At 39.5% G+C, this 24,845-nt stretch overlaps 1 protein-coding gene across 7 annotated transcripts in view; it reads right to left on the bottom strand.

The window, feature by feature from the left end:
- RNF2 (ring finger protein 2) overlaps positions 1-24,845 on the bottom strand; it is a 69,468-nt gene that overhangs the window by 17,878 nt on the left and 26,745 nt on the right. The window contains exon 1 of one of the 7 annotated variants that reach the window (XM_037506300.2): positions 5,791-5,875. The exons of the other annotated variants lie outside the window; for them this stretch is intronic. The gene's annotated coding sequence lies outside the window, so the exon portion shown is untranslated. Of the gene's footprint in view, positions 1-5,790; positions 5,876-24,845 lie in introns of those variants that run through there. 7 annotated transcript variants of the gene reach the window in all.

Raw genomic sequence — 24,845 nt, 5'->3', positions numbered from 1 at the left:
TGGTTTATACACACACAATGGAATACTACATAGCTATAAAAAATGAACCTTTGCAACTTGCAACAACTGGTGGCAACTGGAGAGGATAATAGTAAGCAAAATAAATCAAGCAGAGGAAGAAATACCAGATGGTTTCACTTACGGGAATAGAGAAAAAAAAGAAAAACCCAAGGGTCAGACAAAACAAATTCAACTCTTCTTGGATTTATATGCAAGGGAAGGACACAGGCAGATCACTACCTCCAGATCAGGAGAAAATACAGGAAATCTTAACTTACAAAGCTTAATCACAGGAATGGAAACTGTAGTCAGAACCAGTGTAGGGAGCAAAATCTAAACTACAGTATAACTGAAAAACTGCTGGAGACTTGGTATAAACAAGTCAGAGTTAAAGGCTCCAACTCGAGGACCCAGTCATGGGGACGTGGGGCGGGGGGGTCCACAAATATTGTGAAATTTACCTCCAGAAGCTTAACCAGATTCCCACACTAAATAACAGAGATATTCATGCTTACAGCAAAGCAAGGATAAGGAGCCATTTTTAAATATGCCAATACATTCTGTTCTTAATAAGGTCCGTCTTTAGAGGAAACTAATCAGTCAGAATCGAACCTGTTGGCATACTATTAAAACCAGACTGAGATCTAGCTAAGGGAAATACCAACTCCAGCCCACTCTAGCAGTCCTGTCCCACCTGGGAAGGTGAGGGGAAGAGTGAGAGAGGAAAAAAATTGAAAACCACTGTGAGGTTCAGAGCCCAGAGGGATAGATTCACCGAAAGAGACCTAATTACGGAATTAAAGAACCCACCCCCTCTGCCCCCCCCACCTCACCACCACATTACTAAAGACCTATTTACCTATTTACAGCAGTTTCTTTTACCTGATACATCATGTCCAGTTATCTGAAAAAATTAAAAAGAAGTCCAAAAGGCAAAAACCTTTATGTTAAAATACAAGAGGAGCCCCCTGTGGCTCCTGGATTGCAGTGGTTTTGGAGATGCATAGGTTAATTTTCATTCAACCTAACTGGTACCATTCAGATGTCACAGAGCTTGCCTGCCCTCAGTGCAGGTCAAGTTTCACGTACTGGTGGGGTTTCAGTTTTAAAGCCCCCACGATTTTGCAAACAGATCAGATTTGAGTTCAGACATGCAGCATCAGGTTTTTTAAAAAGACCAATCGGTTGGCGTTTGCACCATCATCTATCAAGTCTTGGAAAAGGTGACAACTCTGAAAATCAGACCAATCTGACCTGAAAAGCAGGCATCCTGAAGGGAATATAAGCCAGGACGCTGGCTTCCTTCATTGAGCAGGAGGCTCTCAAGGGACATTCATTCATCTAGACCTTCACATCGATCTCCTCTTGGATCTGGCCACCTGACTGCTGTTTCTGCCTCTGACTCTGCTTCCTCATCACTGGCTGACCACTGTTGCTGGCCTATGCCCTGAAATAACTGTACACTGGTGCCTGTGTACAGGTGCCACTGGCCTGTGCCTGGTGCCTCTAGCCTTTAAAGAGCTGTAACACTGCTTGCCTGATCCTCCACATTACCACCTGCTGACCAGCGCTGAATGGCAATGCTGACTTGTGCCCAGTCACATCTAGGAATTGCCTACCACTTCTGATACTCTAGCACCAGAAGTGTATCCACTTCTGATCCTGTCCGCTGCTCCTGCCTCCAGCACACATCCAGCACAAATGATACTTTATGCCAATAAGTTCAATTATTCCCTATTAAAAGTGTTAATTTAGAAATTCAGAAACACCCTTCACTTGATAAAGATACACCAGAACCTTGAAACCAAAGTTTTTGAAGATGCTTATTTTTTTTTAAAGATTTATTTATCATACAAGAGCTGGGGTACAGGCCAAAGTTGTGGGAGGTGAGAGGATTCACCAGAGACAGAGTGGGAACAGAACAGGCAGACTAACCCAAGTACACTGCTGAAGGGAGAAGCAGGCGAGTCAGGAGAGGTCTGCTGTGCAGTATGAGTAGCTCCCTGGCTGGCAGGGGATTGAACTCATGCTGCAGAGGCTGCGGATAGCTTCATAGGTTGCGTGTGAACCCCTTGCACCACCAGAGAGGCCCTGAAGAGGCCTATTTTAAAAGTCAGAAGCAAAACAGTGCTTCCCTATAACATTCTGCTGGAATTCTTAATAAGAGACAGTGACACACAGACAGAGAAATATAGGAAAAAGTGACAAAAGTATCCACTACTGATAATATAACTACTTAGAAAATCCAGTAGAATCAAATGAAAAAATTCTTAAAACTTAAAAAAAAAAAAGCAGTTAACATGGTGGTTTGAAGACAAAAGGCCATGGATTTCTTATAAACCAGGAATAACCAGTTAGAAAAGTATTTTTTTAATCCCATTCACAAACATTCACAACAGCAACAAAAGCTACAGAATATTTATGAGCAAATTACACAAAAATATTAACAAAACTATGCAACTTAACTGAAGGACACTGAAAAGGACCTGAATTAAATAATTATACACAAAAACAAAATCCACTGCAATGTAATACCCATCAAAATATCAACAAACTGATCCAAGACTGGCTCACCTGGAATATGTACAGTAACATCTAGGATATTTTTAGAAATAATAATAATAAAAGAATAATCAGGGAGGCTTAACTTACATCAAAGCTTAATAAAAAGCACCACTACACCCTCAAGATTAATGCAACTGATTAATACAATGAAACAGGTAAGTGAATTTGTTATTTACACTATTTTACATGAGGATACATTTTTAAAATTTTTTAAATTAAATCAAATGTACATAAATAAACAAATGAAAAATTTCCAGAAGAATTAAGCTTAAAAAAAAAAAACTGGGGCCCCCCTGGTGGCACAGGTGGTGGAGCACAGCACTATGAAGCTGTCCGCAGCCTCTGCAGTGCCGGTTCAATCCCCGTTGGCCTCAGAGCAACCCACAGGGCAAGCAGATCTCTCCTGTCTCTCTTGCTGCTCCCCTCAGCAGTGTATTTCGTTGGTCTGCCTGTTCTGTTCCCCACTCTGTCTCTGGTGAATCCTCTCACCCTCCCGCACATCTGGCCTGTACCCCGGTTCTTGTATTAAAAAAAAAACAGAAAACTATAAGAGGGCCTCCCTAGGAGGTAAGTCTCAGCACTACCACCCAGACTGCCTGATTTAGATCCCCAGTCAGGGAGCTAACCCACATAGTGCAGCAGACCTTTCCACTTTCAGTTGCTCCCCTTAGCAGTGTATTTCAGTAGATCTGCCTACTCTGCCCCCCACGATGTCTCTGGTGAATCCTCTCACCATCCCTCACCTCCCTGGCCTACACCCCAGTTCTCCTATGTACGTTAAATAAAAATCTTTAAAAAAAAAGTGTGAGAGATCTAGAAGAGGATAGAATGTCTTTATACTATTAGGATTATGAAAGCAGCCTAAGCAAGATGCAATACCAAGACTTTAAAATACCCAAGACTTTAAAAACAGTTCACATAAATTTTTAAAACTTCAATACAAAAAAACAACCAAGACATCATAGGCAAATTTAAAACATAAGTATTAGACAGGGAGAAAAATATTTGCAACATAACATACAGTAAACAAAGGACAATCTTTGTAATATGCTAAGAATCCATTCCAAAGTCTTTATTTTTTTTTAAAGATTTATTTATTTATTTATATAAGCACTGGGTACAGTCAGAAGCATGGGAGGGTGAGAGGATTCACCAGAGCCAGAGCGGGGAACAGAACAGGCAGACTGGCAAAGTACACTGCTGAGGGGAGCAGCGGGCGGCAGGAGAGGTCTGCGCGCCATGTGGGACCCTTGCCGGTGGCTGGGGATCGAACCGGCGCTGCAGAGGCTGCGGGCAGCCTTGCAGCCCAGCACTCAACCACTGCGCCACCAGGGGAGGCCCAATTCCAAAGTCTTTAAAAGAACTCAATATAGGCAAAACGATGAATGAGTAGTTAATAGAATACAAATGGCCAATAAAAATATACTGTGCTTAATAATTACGGAATTATGAATCAAAACAGTGCTATCTATTATGCTCTTATTTATTTGATATGGTCAAAAACTAAGATGACTGGTAATACCCAGAAGAAACAGGAAATCTCAAATATAGTAGTATGGTTTTGGGGACAGACCAATTTGACATTTAAGGCATAATTATAGTATGTGAGATTAGGAAAGTACTTGAAATAGAAACGGGCTGAATCTAGCTACACAGAATTATTACAGAAAATTCTATGGAATGTATTCCCCATTTTTTAGTTTGTATTTGATCAACATACCGTCAAGAACTTACTGATGGCATTTATTTTATCCACATTCTTTAGAGGTATCACAGAAGTGTGACAGTTCTTAGCACTTCAGTATATGTATTTTAACACACACAGGCACCTTGATACTCTTTTAAAATAATCCCCTTTGTCCCTTTACAAAATAAACTGCTGTAAATCAAGATATGAAAAACAGAAGCCAATGTAGAAAATACACCGCAAGAACTGTCTGCTTTTTGGCTAAATCAAAAACAACACTTCAGTATACTGTACTGGTTGAATCTTCACCTCTCTCAGAGCAGCTTATTTATGTATCAAATTTTCTACTGTACTTCAGTTTTGACTTGATAATGGTTCTCTGAAAAAGTCTACCCAACAGGGCCTCCCCTGGTGGCGCAGCGGTTGAGCGCTGGGTTGCGATGCTGCCGCAGCCTCTGCAGCACCAGTTCGATCCCCGGCCACAGGCGAGGGTCCCACATGGCACGCAGACCTCTCCTGCCGCCGCTGCTCCCCTCAGCAGTGTATTTCATCAGTCTGTCTGTTCTGTTCCCCACTCTGGCTCTGGTGAATTCTCTCACCCTTCTGTGCTTCTGACTGTACCCAGTGCTTGTATAAATAAATAAATAAATCTTCAAAAAAGGAAAAAGAAAAAGTCTACCCAACAAAAATTCTCAGTTATACAATAAATGTATATACAAGCATGGTCATCACAGTATTGTCCTTAACAGCAAAAACTCAAGAAAAGTCTACACTTATCAATAGGAATATAGCTAATTAGGACATAATGATAATACAGAATTCTACCTAGCTGTACATAGTGACATGGAATTCAATATATGTACACAATATACAATTTCATTTTTTTAAAGCAACACCTAAAAAGCATAATAGTGATCTGAGTTCTGTTCACCATGTTTCAGTCTATCAATTCAGCCAACCTCATTTTCATTTTAGAATCTTGCCACTAAACTATCCTTCCACCTGGAACATAATGTTCTCTTACCCCTAAGATCTTCCCATAGTTAGCGCCTTCGTGCATTCTACAAAATTCTAACTCTGCCATTCTCTCATGTCTTCCTTTTTTTTTTTCCCCCAACTATAGCACTTTTATTTATTTAGCTTTTTACCAGCACCTTGCACTGTGCCTGGCACAGAGTATTGAAATAAATATATGCTGAAGAATTCAACAATGGTGATAGCTAAAGAAAGCTCAAAACAGACTAACTTAACATTTCACATTTTGGCACAGAGTATTGAAATAAATATTTGCTGAAGAATTCAACAATGGTGATAGCTAAAGAAAGCTCAAAACAGACTAACTTAACATTTCACATTTTCAACACTGAAAAAGTCACTTCAAATTAACATGGGAACAGGTAAGACAAAAGGAAGATTTATCAGTATAGAGAAAATATTTTTATGGTTCTGCATGGTTAGGGCTTTAAGAGCAAAGAAATCTGTCCTTCAAAGGACAAACTTTGAAAACTTAATGATAACTGAATAGATAAGAGGTTTACCTCTCTAGAAGTAGTGTTTGTATTCCGGGGGGATGAGACATAAGACTATGGAGACATTCTAGAGGTTATAAATTCTAAGCGTCTCACCTTCACCCTTGGAACATTCATTCACATTCCAAAGATTAAGAACTTACAAGCCTTCCCTTCTGTAACCAAGGAGAATTTGTTTATATTAGGAAAGCAAAGGTCTCTCCCTCTCTCTTAGGCAGAGTAGTGAGGAACAAGTATGCAAGATCCCAAATTCATTATTTTTTTTAAGTTCTTCACCTACCAACCAAATATCCAACTCTCACAGAATCACTCTTCAGGGAAAAATTAGGACTATGTGTAATAATCTATTACTGCCCAGAAATTTTGTGACTACTTACAGGTTAATATAAATAAATATAGCTATTAAAATTTTATCATTATATAATGCAGCACTATTTACAATATCTAAGAAATGCAAGAAGTCTAAATGTCCATCAACAGATCATTGGAGCAAAAAGATGTGGTATTTGCACACTATGGAATACTACTTAGCTATTAGGAAAGATGAACTGCAGCCATTTACAGCAAAATGTGGCAAAATGGAAGGAGTTCAAGGGAACTGTAAAGCAAGTCAGAATGACAAATACTAGACATTTACATAGCAGACTAATTGTAAATAGTAAAGTAAATGACAAAGTAAAATACAAAAACTAGCATACAATAATAAACTCAGTAAGTACTTTGAGATTAAGAGAGAAGGGGGAGGGAGCAAGGGATATAAGGAATGGCAATTGGGGAAAATAAATACAAATAAAATTTATTATTTTAATATACAATATTTGGTTCCTAAAACTTACTGAATAATTTAGGGTTAAAAGCAACGAATCTCTGAAACGAATATAAAAGGGGACTTAATCACCAATCATGACATTGTTTCTATAAAAATATTCATTTAATAGTACCTGGGAAATGAAATAAAGCAGAGGCTCCCAAAGTGCCATTTTATCACACCCCCTAAGCTATGATCCTTAACTTGGCTGAAGGGAATATAAAACAACCATGGTCAAGTCCATGGAGGTTATATGTGGCATAAATAAATAAATAAATAAATAAATAGGTTTCACATGGAAGAACTGAGGACAATACTAACAGTGATTTTCCCACTCAACTGTGAGATCCCTAACCACAAATAGCCCAATTGATCCATACATTTGCTTTCAAGACCGTTCTTGATTTCTCCTAGAAAGAAAATTCCTCAAGGGTAAGGGCAGAGAACTTCATATTTAGGGATGACCTTATATTTTACTACAGCAAATGAGACAACTGAAAAACTCAGTAAATGATATTTGGAACTGGATCAGCCTGTATTTACATCTAGCAGTCACTGGCTATGGATCCACAAGCAAATTTCAAAATCTCTCAAGGCTTTAAAAAAAAAAAAAAAAAAGAGAGAGAGATTTATTTATTTATTTATACAAGCACTGGGTACAGTCAGAAGTGCGGAAGGGTGAGAGAATTCACCAGAGCCAGAGCGGAGAGCAGAACAGACAGACTGACGAAATACACTGCTGAGGGGAGCAGCGGGTGCAGCAGGAGAGGTCTGTCGCACCATGTGGGACCCTCGCCTGTGGCAGGGGATCAAACCAGTGTTGCAGAGGCTGCAGAAAGCTTCATAACCTAGCACTCAACCGCTGCGCCACCGGGCAAGCCCTAATTTTTTTTCTTTAATTCTTCAAAACAATAAAAATTTGCAGGGTCATTAGCAAAGCTGAATGAGATGTTTGTAAGTAAGCACTTAGCACATTCCATAAATGACAGCCATAAAACAGCCCATAATTTCCTTTATTTCAATTTTTTTTTATTTCTCAGTCTCCTAATATGTAAAAGACTAGGAAAACAATTACTTATGCACCCCACAACTTTTTTAAGAATTTTACATTAATCCCCTTTCAAAAAGAGTTTCTTATAATAATACTGAAGGAAGATAAAAATGTTCACTTATGTGCCTCACAATTAAAAAAAAAAAACAATGGGCTGGCTAATCCAAAATTCCTCACCTAGTCTTTCTACAACAAAAACTGCCTAAAGGGGAAGATTTCTTTGTCTACTGCTAGTAAATGTAGTTCCTAAAAGCTCAAGAGAAAAAGAAATAATACAGATATTTTCAGATCAAATTCCAGTGGAAGAAATTTGGGAATGCTTCATAAAAGGAGCACTAAATTACATAAAGAAGGTTATCTTGAACCACAGCTGTGCTGACCAAAGACATTCAACTGGACATTTCCCCAATTATCCCACCTCTACCCCCAAACATATACACAATATTTGTGGGAATAAAAATAATATAAGCTAGGTACACTACTGTCTGATCATTAACAACCTAAATGACCTTTATCCCCCTTGGTCAGATTCCCAATAAACTGAAGTCTCAATCAAGCCCTGAAAAATGTTGGGTAATACTGAAATCATAACTCAGGTTTTGTTTTTTTTTTAAAGATTTATTTTATTCATGCATACAAGAACTGAGGTACAGGCCAAATGTGCAGGAGTGTTAGAGGACTCATCAGAGACAGAGCAGGAAACAGGAACAGGCAGACTGACTGAATTACACTGCTGGAGGGAGCAGTGGGCGAGACAGGAGAGATCTGCCTCACCATGTGGGTATCTCTCCAGGCAGCGCGGATTGGAACCTGCACTGCAGAGGCTACAGACAGTTTCACAGTGCTGCACTCAACCGCCTGCACCACCGAGGAGTCTCCGTAACTCAGTTTTTAACTAGAACTTTAGTTATATCTTTTCAATAGTATGGGTGAAAAAAAGAATTCATAGTAAATAGATGTGCAGGCATAGGGGCAGACATTGTGTTGTAAATTTTTAGAAGTTTGAATTGAACTCTTAACAGTGTAGTTGTAAAAAAGCAGCCATAAAGTTTCCCAACTGAAAAAAACATTGCCCATCCCCAAAAAGGACCTTCAGATATAACCTAATTTGAGCTAAAACCTCAGCATTCTGTGTCTAAAATTGGTTACCAATTGCTTTTAACCATAAAAATTGCCCAGTCTCTATTCTGATTATTCAAAATAGAACTACAGGTAGAGTTTAGGTAAATGGATTCAGAAATGTCCATTAACACTTTGAAAATTGATTGTTGTATTTATTTCCTAAGTATGATGTAACAAATTACCACAAGTTTGATGATTTAAAAAATAAGCAGTTCTGTCCATGTTGCTGCAAATTGCATGAGTCTATTTTTTCTAATTGCTAAGTAATATTCCACTGTGTATATATACCACATCTTCTTGATCCAGTCATCTATTATTGGGCATTTGGGTTGTTTCCATAGCTTAGCTATTGTAAATAGTGCTGCATAAACATAGGGGTGCAGGTGCCCTTTTGTATTAATGTTTCTGTGTCCTTTGGGTAAATACCTAGGAGTGGAATTGCTGTATTATATGAAAGCTCCATCTTTAGCAGGTTGAGGAATCTCCACACAGCTCTCCAAAGTGGTGGGACCAGTTTGCACTCCCACCAGCAGGGCAGGAGAGTTCCTTTTTCTCCACATCCTTGCCAACATTTGTTGTTGCTAGTTTTTTTAATATGTGCCAATCAGCGAAATAAGCCAAAAAGAAAAAGGAAAATACTGGATGGTCTCACTCATAGCAGGAATTTAGAAAACTTAAATAAGGGACCAGGGGAAAAATGTGCAAAATGATGTAAAAAATGTATAATATTAAAAAAAAAAAAAGTTCTGGAGGCCAGAAGTCCTAAGTCAGTATCACTAGGCCAAAGTCAAGGTGTTGGTAGCATTACACTTTGTCTAGGTTTCATGGGAGACTGTTCCTTGCCTTCTGAACCTGTAACTGCTGGAATTCTTGCCTTGTGACTCACATCACTCCTGTCTATGCCTCTGTGATCACACTGCCTCTTCTTACGTGTCATCTTCCTCTGCCTCTCTTATGAGCACATATATAATGACATTTAGTCACCCAGCTAATCCAAGATAACCTCTCATATATCGTATCTTTAAGACATCCCCCCTACCCCCAATAAACAACTCATTGCAGTCAACAATTAGTCTTTACTCTGTGTGTCATTTGTTTCCTTAATTTGTTTAAACTGTAAAATATTAATCAGAAAATAAAATCTCTAAATTAGATTAACCCATTTCCCTATAAAGTCTTTTTCTTCATTTGCTTGAGATTTGCTTTCCAAGCACTATGAGAAGCAAAGCTAAGAAACTTTATTTTGCAATAAGCAACGTGTCTTTTTCTTCCTCAGTTACAGTCCCCTCTGGACATAAAAGTAAATAAAGGCCACATTAAGCTAACTCTCCCAATTTTCAAGATATTTCTTCTCCTTTTCAGTAAATAATCCAACATATGAATGAATGAATGATTTGTTCCTTAATTAAAACAGTTTGCTTATAAAACACAAGAGATTTTAGAAATTTACTCAAGACAAGGCAAACCAGGGAATAATAAATTCTGACTAACCATTCCAACCATGGTAACATTGCTTCCAGTATCACCTCATAAAAACCATTTTCAGCAGTTTAATCTGAAACTACAGCTGTAAGACATACACTAATTTCTGTAGGCTTCTAAAGACACAAAGCAAGTGCTCTTTATTGAAAAATCTGTCGTGTATTAAACATCTAAAATACTCATCTAATGAGTACTAAGTATACTTATTACCTCCGGTAATCCAATAGCTTTTTTTTTTTAAGATTCATTTTATTTATACAAGAACCAGGGTACAGGCCAGATGTGCGGGAGGGTGAGAGGATTCACCACAGACAGAGCGGGGAACAGAACAGGCAGACTTACAAAATACACTGCTGAGGGAAGCAGCGGGCGAGACAGGAGAGGTCTGCTCGCCATGTGGGTTGCTCTGAGGCCTGCAGGGTTCGAACAGGCACTGCAGCGGCTGCGGACAGCTTCAGAGTGCTGCGCCCAACCACCTGCACCACCAGGGAGGCCCCCCAATAGCTACTTTAAGAAAAAATAGTATGATCAATTCATAATTGAATTATATCTTTATCACAATGTTGAACACAGAACAAGAACTTCTCAAAGGTGATATGCTAAATCGTTATCTAGTGTTAAGTAAGTTTCTACATACTGCTAACAATGTTTTTTAGCCCTTACACAATCAGGTTATCTTTAAAGAGAAAATAAATGTTTTAAACTTTTTTTTTAAGCACCATTTAAAATACAGATCTAGGGCCTCCCTGGTGGCACAAGGGGTTATGCACCGCACTATGAAGCAATCCGCAGCCTCTGCAGCACGATTTCGATCCCCGGCCGGCCAGGGAGAAATCCACACGGCACAGCAGACCTCTCCTGTCTCACCGGCTGCTCCCCTCCAGCAGTGTATTTCAGTCAATCTGCCTGTTCTGTTCCCCTCTCTGTCTCTGGTGGATCCTCTCACCGCTGCCCCCCCCCCCGATCTCTGGCCTGTACCCCAGCTCTTGTATGCATAAATCTTTTTTTTTTAAAGATTTATCTATTCATTTATTTATTTATTTTTTAAAGATTTATTTATTTATACAAGCACTGAGTACAGTCAGAAACGCGGTAGGGTGAGAGAATTCACCAGAGCCAGAGCGGGGAGCAGAGCAGGCAGAAGGACCAAGGTATACTGCTGAGGGGAGCAGCGGGCGGCAGGAGAGGTCTGCGCGCCAGGTGGTACCCTTCTCCGGTGGCCGGGAACAGCTGGGGATGGAACCAGCGCTGCAGAGGCTGCCAGCAGCTTCTCAACCCAGCGCTCAACCGCTGCGCCACCAGGGAGGCCCATCATAAATAAATCTTTAATAAAAAAAATAAATATAGATCTAGGACCTCCCTGGTGGCACAGGGGTGAAGTGTCAGCTCTATCAAGCTAATCCCAGATCCCAGGCCCTGGAGCTAACCCACATGGCACAGCTGACCTCTCCTGTCTCACCAGCTGCTCTCCTCAGCAGTGTACTGCAGTAGGTCTGCCTGTTCTGCTCCCCACTCTGTCTCTGGTGAACCCTCTCAACCCCCACACCTCTGGCCTATATGCCAATTCTTGTATGCACAAATAAATAAAAATAAATCTCTAAAAAATAAAATACAGGTCTAGATAATTTAGTATGATTAGTATTCCCCTGCCATACTTTTCATCACTCATCACTATCTCCTCTAACATTACTCTTTCGCACACACCTGCCTACACACCTTTCCCCTCTCTCCTACACGCACACATTTTCTAATGAATTCTTTCCCTAAGGCTTCAGGAAGTCCATAGTAAAGTCTAATATTAGTCAACACTAGTTGTATCAATAGCACAGTTTTTCTTCTGTCCCTTTGCCTGTCCATATTAGAAGCTTACAGACCCATAATGAAAAGCATTTGAGCTTAACAGTTTAGGAAACACTGATAGGAAATGAGACCCTTCAAGAGTTTATTGGTTTGTGGGTCCTAAATATGTTTTCAATACAATTTGCTAAATATTACAAGAGCACAAAGAAGCACTCACATGAGGGCCTTCCTGGTGGCGCAAGGGGTTAAGTACCGTACTACGAAGCAATCCACAGCCTCTGCAACACAAGTTCGATCCCCCGCCAGCCAGAGTAACCCACATGGAACAGCAGACCTCTCCTGTCTCGCCTGCTGCTCCCCTCAGCACTGTGTTTCAGTCAGTCTGCCTGTTCTATTCACCACTCTCTTAAATCCTCTCACCCCTCCCCCCCATCTCTGGCCTATACCCCAGCTCTTATATGCATAAAAAAATAAATGCTCAAAAAAAAAAAAAAAGAAAGAAAGAAAGAAGCAATCACATGAAAGGGCAGAAATCAGAAATGACTTCCTAGTGAAACACAGGAGAGTTTAAGGTGAAACAGAAGTTAACCACTTAAAGAAAGAAAAGCAGTCTAAAGGACATATAAGCAAAGTCACAACTCAAAATGGAAGGTCTGGTAAAGGTCACATAGTTCGCTCTTAAGCGTGAAAAGAGAAGGTGGGAGTTGCAGAGTGGAACAGAAGAATAAAACTGTGGACCAGGGGCCTCCCCAGTGGCGTATCGGTCGAGTGCTGGGTTGCGAAGCTGCCCACAGCCTCTGCAGCAATGGTTCTATCCCCAGGCGCTGGGCGAGGGTCCCACATGGTGCGCATACCTCTCCTGCCGCCCGCTGCTCCCCTCAGCAGTGTATTTCATTAGTCTGCCTGTTCTGTTCCCCACTCTTTCTCTGGTGACTCCTCTCACCCCCTGCACCTCTGGCTTGTCCCCTGGTTCTTGTATAAATAAATAAATAAAATCTTAAAAAAAAAAAAAAAACCAAAAAACTGTGGACCAGGTCAGGGAGGCCTAACATTCTATGCAAAAATATCAGTAAAGATGGACAGTGGAAGGAAAACATCAAATTTGCATTTAAGACAAACAGCTCGCCTCTTATAACAGTGGAGAATAGACCTGAAGGAAGGTTTAAAGCTTTGGACAAAATCCAAGTAAGAAACAAAAAAAAGTCTACAACAACATTGTTTAAAAAAATACTTAGGAGGTAAAATATACAGATGCAGAAAATAACAGGCAAAAAATATGGTACATAAAAAATGAAAAAGGAGAGTTACAGTCCCCAAACGTGTGGCTATTTTGATGCTTTGGGCCAACCCTGTTTGGCTGGGCATTTGCCCAGGAGGGAATGGGCAACCTTGGGTGCTTGATTTGGAAACTATATTCTTTCTCTTCTCTCTACTACATACTTATTGTATTAAAGTTCTTTTCCAATGCAGGTCTTTAGCACTAGCTTATGTTTTGTCTTTATGTGGTGGATGGCAAAACCTATTTTATGCAGACAGATTTGAGCGGGGGGTGCTGGGGTGCCCCTCACCCTGCCCACTAACATAATGATTACCAGAGGCTGAGGTTAAGAGGCAATAGGAAATTAATGCTATGTACAGTTTCAGTTTGGAATGATAAAAAAGTTCTAGAAATACACAGTTGTGATGGTTACATAACAATGTACTTAATGCCACTGAACTGTACATCTAAAACCAGTAAATTTTACATATATATTTTTCTCACATCAAAAAAAAATTAAAATGGGAAGGGATGAGAGGCTGCATTGAGTTTTAGACTTGTTACAAATAAGGTCAAAGCAGGGCATCCAGAAGAATTAACACACATAAATTACAAAATGTTCTGTGGGAAATCTCAGCTTAAAGTGGCAAATTATGGGCCTCCCTGATGGCTCAGTGGTTAAAGTCTCAGTGCTATCATGCTATTGGCAGCTACTGCAGCATGAGTTCTATTCATAGCCAGCCAGGGAGCTACCCACATGGTGCAACAGACCTCTCCTGTCTCGCCCACTGCTCCCCTCAGCAGTGTATTTCAGTCAGTCCACCTGTTCTGCTCCCCACTCTGTCTCTGGTGATTCCTCTCACCCCTGCACTTCTGACCTGTACCCCAGTTCTCGTATGCATAAATAAATCAATCCTTAAAAAACAGTAGCAAAACTATAACTGAACAAAAGCAGTGGAAAAGATAATGTGGGAAAAGGATTCAAATGTGGGATAGGTTTCTTAACCGAATTCAAAGGTATAGGATGAGCACTATTCAAAATTATTCTACCTTACACCTCAATGTTAATCTGATTCAAAAACAACTCATCAAAGGGGCGGAGCAACATGGCGGCGAGGAGACACTGTGAGTAAGATCTCCCATTAAAAAAAAAGTTAATAGGGAAGAAAAGCGGCAGGTCCCAGTGAGAACTGGGACACGGAAGATAAACGGACGACTCCAGCAAACTACCGGAAGAAGAAAGTTGCCATAAAAGAGGACTAGAAGGGAGGAAAGCACAGAACCCTGCTCCCCTCCCCCGCCCACAGAGTCGGCACTCTCCGACCAGCAGAGAGGAGGAAAACAACAAACTAAAACGACCAACAAGAATGAACTACGCAGCAAGCGGGACTGTGAGCGGAAAGGAACTATTGCAGCCACCACACCCCGGGAACGGGAGCTGTGGAGAACCCTGCAGGATTCGCCGCGGCGGTGAACGAACGGCTCCCGGTGCCATTAGAGAACAAAGAGACTCTGGAGGAGACCTGCACACAGCCCAGGGCCGGCCTGTAAGCTTGTGCGGAAAAGCAGCGCGCTTGGCGCGCTTGAAAAGCAAACGCGGAACGGGATCCTGGCTGCCCAGGTCCCCGCGCCTGCGACCTAGGCTTGCGGGGAGACGCGCGGAGGCCCTCACTGAGGTGAAAGTCCCTCACTGAGTAAGCAGGAACCAGGCGCCCAGGCACGGAGAGGGTGCAAAAGGCGCCATTCCTGCGCCACTGAACTGGGCTACAGCCCAAGTCCTGGACCTGAGGGCTTTGGAACTGAGACCCAGGGCATGAAGTTCGGGGCGTGGGTTCTCCACGATGGTGGGGCACAAGGCAGACACAGCACCCCAAAGCCGTTAAGGTTTACCCTACCATTCCCGCTCTGTTCCCTGTCCCACTGGGTGGGGGGGCGAAAAACAGGCCCCCAAGGACAATAGGAGAGATCTCTGGCGCCACCTAGCGACCAGAAAAAAAAGTCACTAACACCCCAAAGAACAGGGAAATTTCTTAAGACTGCTTGAAAAGGGCAGAAGGCTCCTGGAGGAGACAGTGGCCAGCTGGGAAGTTAGCCCACGCCAGGCCCCTTCCGACCAGCAGTCTGAGCCCACAGAGGGAACAGGCACCCACGGCCGGGGCAGACCGGGCGCGCAGAAGAGTGTGCCTGAGACCGGATGCTCAGGGACTGAGTCCTGCGTTGCCATTTTAGAACAGGGACATTTCTTCAGTAAAGACTTCCTGAAACCAGCAGAAAGCTCCCTCAGAAGCCAGAGATGGCTCCTGGAGGAGCCAGAGGGGAGCGGAGAAGTTCACCCAAGATGCCGGCCAGTCCAAGCAACACAGTGTCCCAATGCATACGACAAATTAGAAAACAGACAGTAGGGAATAGAAGAACCACACGCAACCTAACAACTCCTCAGGAAAAAAGCACACCACAAAAAGAAAACCACCCCCCAGATTGCAACGACAGTAACTTGGAAGAACTTCTGAGCCTTCCAGAAAGAGAATTTAAAATTGCCGTGATTAAAAAAATGACAGAACTCATAAAGGAAAACAATGATCAGAAGAAGGAAATTGAGTCCCTAAAGAGGGAAGCAAAAGAAACGCAGGAGATCAAAGAATTAATGGAGGAACTAAAGAACTCTGGGAAAAGCAATGAAAGCAGAATAGACGAAATGGAAGAACGAATAAGTACTCTTGAAGACACAGAAATAAAAAGAACCAAAACAGAAAAGGAAAAAGAAGTACGAAGGAAAAAGAAAGAAGAAAGACGTCAGGAACTATCTGACTCCATGAGGAAAGGAAATATAAGAGTTATAGGAATTCCAGAAGGAGAGGAGAGAGATGTAGGAACAGAGAAAATATTCCAGGAGATAATTGAAGAGAACTTCCCAAACACGAAGAAGGAGCTGAAAATTGATATACAAGAAGCAAGAAGAACACCAAACTTCCACGACGAAAGGAAAAATACAGCAAGACACATAATAGTAAAGCTCCCAAGAATCCAGGACAAGGAAAAAATAATGAAGCTGACAAGAGGGAAGAAACAGATAACATTCAAAGGAAAACCAATCAGGCTGACATCAGACTTCTCTGAAGAAACACTACGGGCAAGGAGAGAGTGGAGGGACATAGTCAACAGACTCCAAGAAAACAGATGCCAACCAAGAATACTCTATCCCGCAAAGCTCTCCTTCCTCTATGAAGAAAGAATAAGGACCTTCCCAGACAAAGAGAAACTCTGGAATTTCATTACCACTAAACCCCCACTCCAAAAATACAACAAGGAATCCTAAAGCCAGAACCTCAGAGGGACGAATAACAACGAAAGAAGGCCAAAAAAAAAAAAAAAAGTTATTAAAAGAATAAATAAATAAAATCAAAGGAAAGATAAACACAATGGCAAATACAAATACTGACACATCAATATTAACTCTAAATGTAAATGGACTAAACTCTTCAATAAAAAGACACAGAGTTGCAGCCTGGATTAAGAAACAAAACCCAACCTTTTGCTGTCTCCAGGAAACACATTTAGCTACAAAAGATAAAAATAGGCTCAAAGTTAAAGGATGGAAAACAATCCTACAAGCAAATGGACCAAAAAAGAAAGCAGGAACAGCTATACTTATATCAGATAAAACAGACTTCAAACTCAAAAAAATAAAAAGAGACCCCAAAGGTCACTACATTATGATCAAGGGGACAATACTTCAAGAAGAAATAACACTCATTAACATATACTCACCTAACGAAGGAGCACCAAAATATATCAGACAACTGTTGTCCTTTCTGAAAACAGACATCAGAGAAAACACATACGTAGTGGGAGACTTCAACACACCACTATCAACAATGGATAGATCAACAAGACAAAAAATAAGTAAAGAAACTAAAGCTCTAAATAAGGACCTAGAACATTTGGGCTTAACAGACATCTATAGAACACTAAACCCCAAAAAAACGGAGTACACATTTTTCTCAAGCGCACACGGATCATTCTCCAGGATCGATCACATACTGGGGCACAAGACAAACATCAACAGATACACCAAGATTGAAATCATATCAACCATCTTTTCTGACCATGAAGGTATCAAACTAGAAATAAACCATAAAAAGAAGGCAAGGAACTTTCCTACCTCATGGAGATTAAAAACCACACTACTGGAAGACCACTGGACTACTGAGGAGATCAAAGAAGAAATTAAAAAATTCTTTGAATTGAATGACAAGGAGGACACCAATATCCTAAATGTTTGGGATGCAGCAAAAGCAGTAATAAGAGGAAAATATATAGCAATAGAAGCTCACATCAAGAAACAAGAAAGAACTCAAAGAAACAACCTAATCTCGAAGCTCAAAGATCTAGAAAAAGAACAACAAAAAAACCCCAAAACCAGTAGAAGAAAAGAAATAAAAACCAAAGCAGAAATAAATGAAATTGAAACTAAAAAAACAATCCAAAAGATCAATGAAACCAAGAGCTGGTTCTCTGAAAAAAATCAATAAAACAGACAAACCCCTAGCCAGGCTCACAAAGGAAAAAAGGGAGAAAGCACAAATAAACAGGATCACAAATGAAAGAGGAGAAATCACAACAGACACAGCAGAAATCAAAAGAATAATCAGTAACTACTATGAACAGTTGTATGGAAACAAGTTCAACAATCTAGAGGAGATGGACAAATTCCTACAACTCTACAATCACCCAAAGCTAGATAAAGAAGAAATAGAACACCTAAACAGACCAATTACAAGCAGCGAAATTGAAATGGTAATCAAAAACCTCCCCAAAAACAAAAGCCCAGGACCTGATGGATTTCCAAATGAATTCTACCAAACATTCAGAGATGAATTAGTGCCTATCCTTCACAAACTCTTTCAAAAAATTGAGAAGGAAGGGACAATACCAAACACGTTCTATGAAGCCAACATTACACTAATACCAAAACCGAACAAGGACAACACAAAAAAGGAAAACTACAGGCCAATCTCCCTAATGAACACTGATGCAAAAATCCTCAATAAAATTTTAGCTATCAGAATCCAACAATGAATCCATAAGATAATTCACCACGACCAAGTAGGATTCATTCCAGAGACACAAGGATGGTTCAACATCCGAAAATCAATCAACGTTATCCAACACATCAACAAAAAGAAATATAAAAACCATATGATAATATCAATAGATGCTGAGAAAGCTTTCGACAAAGTGCAACACCCATTCATGATAAAAGCCCTTGAAATTCTTGGGATACAAGGAACATACCTCAACATCATAAAGGCCATCTATGACAAGCCAACAGCCAGTATCATTCTCAATGGTGAAAAGCTGAAAGCAATTCCATTAAGATCTGGAACAAGACAAGGATGTCCACTCTCACCACTGCTCTTCAATATAATACTGGAAGTCCTAGCCAGAGCAATAAGATAAGAGAAAGACATCCAAGGACTCCAAATAGGAAAAGAAGAAGTCAAACTATCACTATTTGCAGATAATATGATAATATACACAGAGAACCCCAAAAACTCCACGGAAAAACTAATTCAACTCATCAATCAGTTCAGTAAAGTGGCAGGATACAAAATCAACACACAAAAGTCAGTAGCCTTCCTATACACAAACAATAAATCTGAAGAAGAAGAAATAAAAAAAAAAAATCCCTTTTATTATTGAAACAAAAAAAATCAAATATTTGGGAATAAATCTAACAAAAGAGGTAAAGGACCTATACAAAGAAAACTATAAAACACTGTTAAAAGAAATAGAAGACACAAAGAAATGGAAAGACATCCCCTGCTCACGGATTGGAAGAATAAACATTATTAAAATGGCCATCCTACCAAAAGCAATATACAGATTCAATGCTATTCCAATCAAAATTTCAATGTCATTCTTCAAAGAAATAGAACAATTATTGATGAAATTCATATGGAATCACAAAAAACCCCGAATACCCAAAGCTCTCCTGAAAAAAAGAGAAGGGAATGGAGGCATCACACTCCCAGACTTCAAACTCTACTACAAAGCCATAATCATCAAAACTGCATGGTATTGGAACAAGAACAGACATAGAGACCAATGGAATCGAACAGAAAATCCAGAAATAAACCCATAGATTTATGGTCAACTAATCTTTGACAAAGGAGCAAAGACTATGCATTGGAGCAAAGAAAGTTTGTTCAATAAATGGTGCTGGGAAAACTGGGTCGCTACATGCAAAAGAATGAAGCTTGACCACTACCTCACACCATACACAAAAATCAACTCAAAATGTATTAAAGAACTAGACATAAGACCTGAAACCATAAAATATATAGAAGGAAATATAGGTGAAACACTACGTGATTTGCACATCAAAGACATCTTTACAGACACATCACCCAAAGCAGTGATAGTGAAGGCAAAGATCAACAGCTGGGACTACATCAAATTAAAGAGCTTCTGTACAGCAAAAGAGACAATAACAAAAACAAAGAGAAACCCCACCAACTGGGAGAACATTTTTGCACACAACACTAATGATAAAGGACTGATCACAAAAATCTGCAAAGAGCTGATGAGACTCAGCAACAACAAAGAAAATAACCCAGTCAAAAAATGGGCAGAAGAGCTAAAAAGAAACTTCTCTGAAGAGGAAATGCAAATGGCCAACAGGCATATGAAAAAGTGTTCAACATCACTTGTAATCAGAGAAATGCAAATCAAAACTACCATGAGATACCATCTTACACCAGTGAGAATGGCACATATTAAAAAAACTAGCAACAAATATTGGCGAGGGTGTGGAGAAAAAGGAACTCTTCTGCACTGCTGGTGGGAGTGCAAACTGGTCCAACCACTATGGAGAGCTGTGTGGAGATTTCTGGACCTACTAAACATAGAGCTTCCATATGATCCAGCAATTCCACTCCTAGGTCTTTACCCAAAGGACACAGAAACATCAATTCCAAAGAACACCTGCACCCCTATGTTTATAGCAGCACTATTTACAATAGCTAAGCTTTGGAAACAGCCCAAATGCCCAAAAATAGATGACTGGATCAAGAAGATGTGGTACATATATACCATGGAATATTACTCAGCATTCAAAAAAGATAAACACATGCAATTTGCAGCAACATGGATGGCGCTGGAAGGGATCATGCTCAGCGAAATAAGCCAAAAAGAAAAAGAAAAATACCGGATGGTCTCACTCACAGCAGGAATCTAGAAAACTTAAATAAGGGACCAGGAAAATGAATAACTATAAGAAAGTGAAAATCAAAATCAACAAAAAACTATGAACCAGAGACACTTTTTGGGGGTGGGGGGCGGGAGGGGAGGGATTGGGGTCAGAATGGGGGGGGGCTGCAATTGTATGGGGAATATAAAAATAAAATTTATTATTTAAAAAAAAAAAACAACTCATCAACATTCAGGATGAAACCTACTGGTGAACTTGAGGCCACATGTTAGCGACTCCAGAGACATTCTAAAAAATCGAGGTATGAAATTTGCGAGGGCTAAAATAAAGTACCCATTTTATAGGATTTGTGAATATACAATAGTTTTTAATTATAATAAAAATGAAAGAAGTCAGTCTATCCTATCTACTATATTGGATTGTCAGAAAAGTCATGACTTTTTTTGTTTTTCAGGCAAAAATGGTTTATGACTTTTCTGACAACCCAGTATTTCTAACAAGAAGAAACTGCAGATTCTTTCTGAGGGATAATAAACATTAATCATAAAAATAATAAACATTAAAAAACATTAATAAACATAAAACAACAAAACAAAAAAAATACTAAACATAAAAATTAATAAACATTATCATTAAACATTAATCATTACTATATCAAAGCTAATTTATGTTGGGTTCAACATATCAACTTATGACACACTAAAATCTTCCATTTATAAATATTTAGTGATCTTCCCAACTGTCTCCAACTGTGGCAGGTTAAATAACAGGCCCCCAAAGTTGTCCTCATCCTAATGCCCAGAATCTATAACTATGTTTCCTTCATGGCAAAAGAACTTTGCCCATGTGATTAAATTAAGAATCTTGAGGTGGGGAATTATCCTAGATTATCTGGGTCTAACCCAGTGTAATCACAAGGGTCCTCATAATAGATGATATGAAGGAGGCAATGGTAGTGTCAAAGACAGAAATCTAAAGATACTATATACTGCTGGCTTGAACATGGAGGAAGGACCCACAGCCAGGAAAATTAAGGCAGTCTCCATAAACTTGACAAGCAAAGAACATAAGTTCTTCTCTATAATTTCCAAAAGGAACAAATGCCTTATAACACTTAGATTTAGTTTCCTATTATCCACTTTGGACTTTTAAGTGTCAGACAATAAATTTCTGTATTTTTAAGCCACTACATTGTAGTAATTTGTTAGAGCAGCAACAGAAAACTAATACACCCGTTGAACCCAAAGTATCAAGAGAAAGCCAAAAGCTGAATGAAAAAAAGTAAAGGAAAAAAGGGAACTTCAGCTTACCTGCCCAATAAAGTCTTGTCTTCTGCCAAAGAAACTGAAATGCCCTCAAAGGAAAAAACAGCCTTCCTTTATGAAAGTATTTTCAAATTTGGCTGCATACAGGAATCATTTGGAGAGCTTTTAAACAATTCTGATAGTAAGGTACCATTCAGAGCAATTAAATCATTATCTCCAGGGTGCCTGGTGTAGTTAAAGTCTGGCAGACATGGTTTTTACATGCAGCAAAGGTTGAGAACTCACTGTTCTAGCTAAAGACTACTGTTCTAGTCACATAGGGAAATAGCTAGTCCCACTATAATAAAGATAAGGTTCACCATTCATTCATTCATTGGTTTAGTGTATGTTTTGCTGACTTGAACTTTGACAATCAGTTACCCTACGCAAATATATATAAGTAAAACTAATGGATATGAAGGCAGGTATGTTTTCTTTACTCTGACACATACTGCTAAATTGCCGTATCAATTTATCATAGTATCAGTTAAGGAATAGCAACTTTTTTTTCCAAAGCGTGCCCATCCAATAGGTAGGAAATTATATTTCATTGTTGTTTTAATTTGCAAGGCTTTAATCATGTGTGAAGCTAAGTATCTTTTCATAGCTTTGCCGTCATTCTTTGGTTCATAAATTACTTATTCATATTCATTATTTTCAATTTGTAAGAACTTTTCTGTTAAAACTGATTGACCTTTGCCTGTCAAGAGTGTTGAACATTTTCCCCCAGTTTTTGTCTTTTGTCTTTGACTGCGTTAGGCCATAGATTTCATATTTTACATTTTCTAATTATTTCTTTTTCTCCATGTTTTCTTGGAAAGATTATCAGTACTATAGAACTATAAAAACATTCACCATCCAATCATCATTTTTTTCTAATACTTTCAGCATTTCATTTTTTTACCTTTAAGAAGTAAGGATGTGGGGTCTCCCTGGTGGCGCATGGGGTTAAGCACCGCACTATGAAGCAATCCACAGCCTCTGCAGCAGGACTTCAATCCCTGGCTGGCCAGGGAGAAACCCACATGGCGAAGCAGACCTTTCCTGTCTCACCGGCTGCTCCCCTCAGCAGTGTATTTCAGTCAATCTGCCTGTTCTGTTTCCTACTCTGTCTTTGGTGGATCCTCAAACCCCCCACATCTCTGGCCCATACCCCAGCTCTTGTATGCATAAATAAAATCTTAAAAAAAAAAAAAAAAAAAAAAAAGAAGTCAGGACCTGGCTCCTCCTGACGTCCAATAACTGGCCATTTCTCCCAACATCATATATGGTATAGTCCATTTCTTTTCACTAATGAAGTTACCGCGCTATCTTTTAAGTCATAATAAAGATGGGAAAATAGAAAATAATTATATATGTGAATATATACATGTAACATACTTAAAAAATGTGTATTCACGTATATGAAAAGTCTAAAACACAAGCCTAACACTAACTCTTTATACCGTCAACAATAAATGTGCTGCCTACTCAGGTATAAAGAGTTTTACACAGTCCTTAATAGAGTTATGAAATATGAAAGTAAGCATTAGGCAAACTATTTCTTTCCCTCTGCAAAAGCAATACAACTATGAACTGACTCTTCCTCAAAAGTAGCAATCAAGGGCCTCCCCGGTGGTGCAGCGGTTGAGTGCTGGGTTGCGAAGCTGCCCACAGCCTCTGCAGTGCCGGTTCGATCCCTGGCCACCAGGCGAGAGTCCCACATGGCGCACAGACCTCTCCTGCCACGCCTGCTGCTCCCCTCAGCAGTGTATTTTGTCAGTCTGCCTGTTCTGTTCCCCGCTCTGGCTCTGGTGAATTCTCTCACCCTCCCACGCTTCTAACTGTACCCAGTGCTTGTATAAACGAATGAATGAATGGATGAATGAATGAATAAATCTGTTTAAAAAAAAAAGTAGCAATCAAGTTCCTGGTAGCAGTTTCTTCCCAGTTATGCAGTCTTGCAAAAATATTTTTTGCCACTAGGTGGAGAAAACTTGATAATAGAAATGTGGGTTACTGAAATAGTGGCTACTATTTATTACTATTGTTTTCAACAAATATACTCCAACATCAAGGAAGTTCTGCTTCTAAATTCCTGCGTGAACTAGGACTAGTCAATTTGAGAATCCAGTTTCCTTACTTGTAAATGTAAGATTTTATATTAAGCAACCCAAGAGTCCTCTTAGTTCTAATACTGTGTTGATAAAAAGTTTGCTTTCATGTCCTTAACAGTACAATGTTAAAAGACAGTCAGACCCCTTGAGTAAAGGGTATTCTACCTCTACCAATTTCTTTCAACTTGAATACTTTAAACAACCACAACCAGTCATTTCCTCTATTCTTTTTAAAGAAAGTAAAAGAGGTATAGTGTATTAAAATACATACATCTAGCATTCCAAGCCATAACTATTTTTTCCCTTTGTCTTAAAGAAAATAGCTGTTACTATATTTATTTGTATCTATTTAGCTTGCTTGTATATAATTTTTTCAAAGTTGGGCTAGCTGTAAATTTTCCTCTGAACTGGTATCCCTGGTGCTAGGGCCTGCCTGTATATCTGGGAGTTTTATCTTTCCCTCTTGTATTTATTTACTTTTTGCCCCATTTGATCAGAACCTTTCATTTCTGTTGATTTCCTGAATTCTTAATTTTCTGTCCCTCTGAAGAGATATTCCTTATACTGGTACTTTATCTTCTAGTACTAATCTGACAGTCTAGTTTGTTTTTTTTTTTTTGTTTGTTTGTTTTTTTTTAACTCTTACAAGGATGTGTCAACCTCTGTTTGCTTTCCAGTCTACTGTTTCATCCAGTTAATTGAATCTAGTGACCTACTGCCACATTACTGACTCATTAATAGTTTGGCATAATCTAGGCTCTCAGCCCTGAATACATACCAATGACACCACAAACTAACTACATTCTCAGAGAGCACTTAATCCTCCCAGTACCTTATGACCAAGGGAACAACGGCTATTAATAATCTTCTGAACAGAGTAGAAAAATTGCAAATAAACAAAGGGAGACTATCAATTTCATTTTACATCCT

Source organism: Talpa occidentalis, unplaced genomic scaffold (genome assembly GCF_014898055.3).
Source record: "Talpa occidentalis isolate TD23 unplaced genomic scaffold, MPIMG_talOcc4v2.1 talOcc4.12, whole genome shotgun sequence".
Lineage (NCBI taxonomy): Eukaryota > Metazoa > Chordata > Mammalia > Eulipotyphla > Talpidae > Talpa > Talpa occidentalis.
Note: the sequence above shows the minus strand (reverse complement) of the source record. Positions and strands in the feature narration are given on the sequence as shown.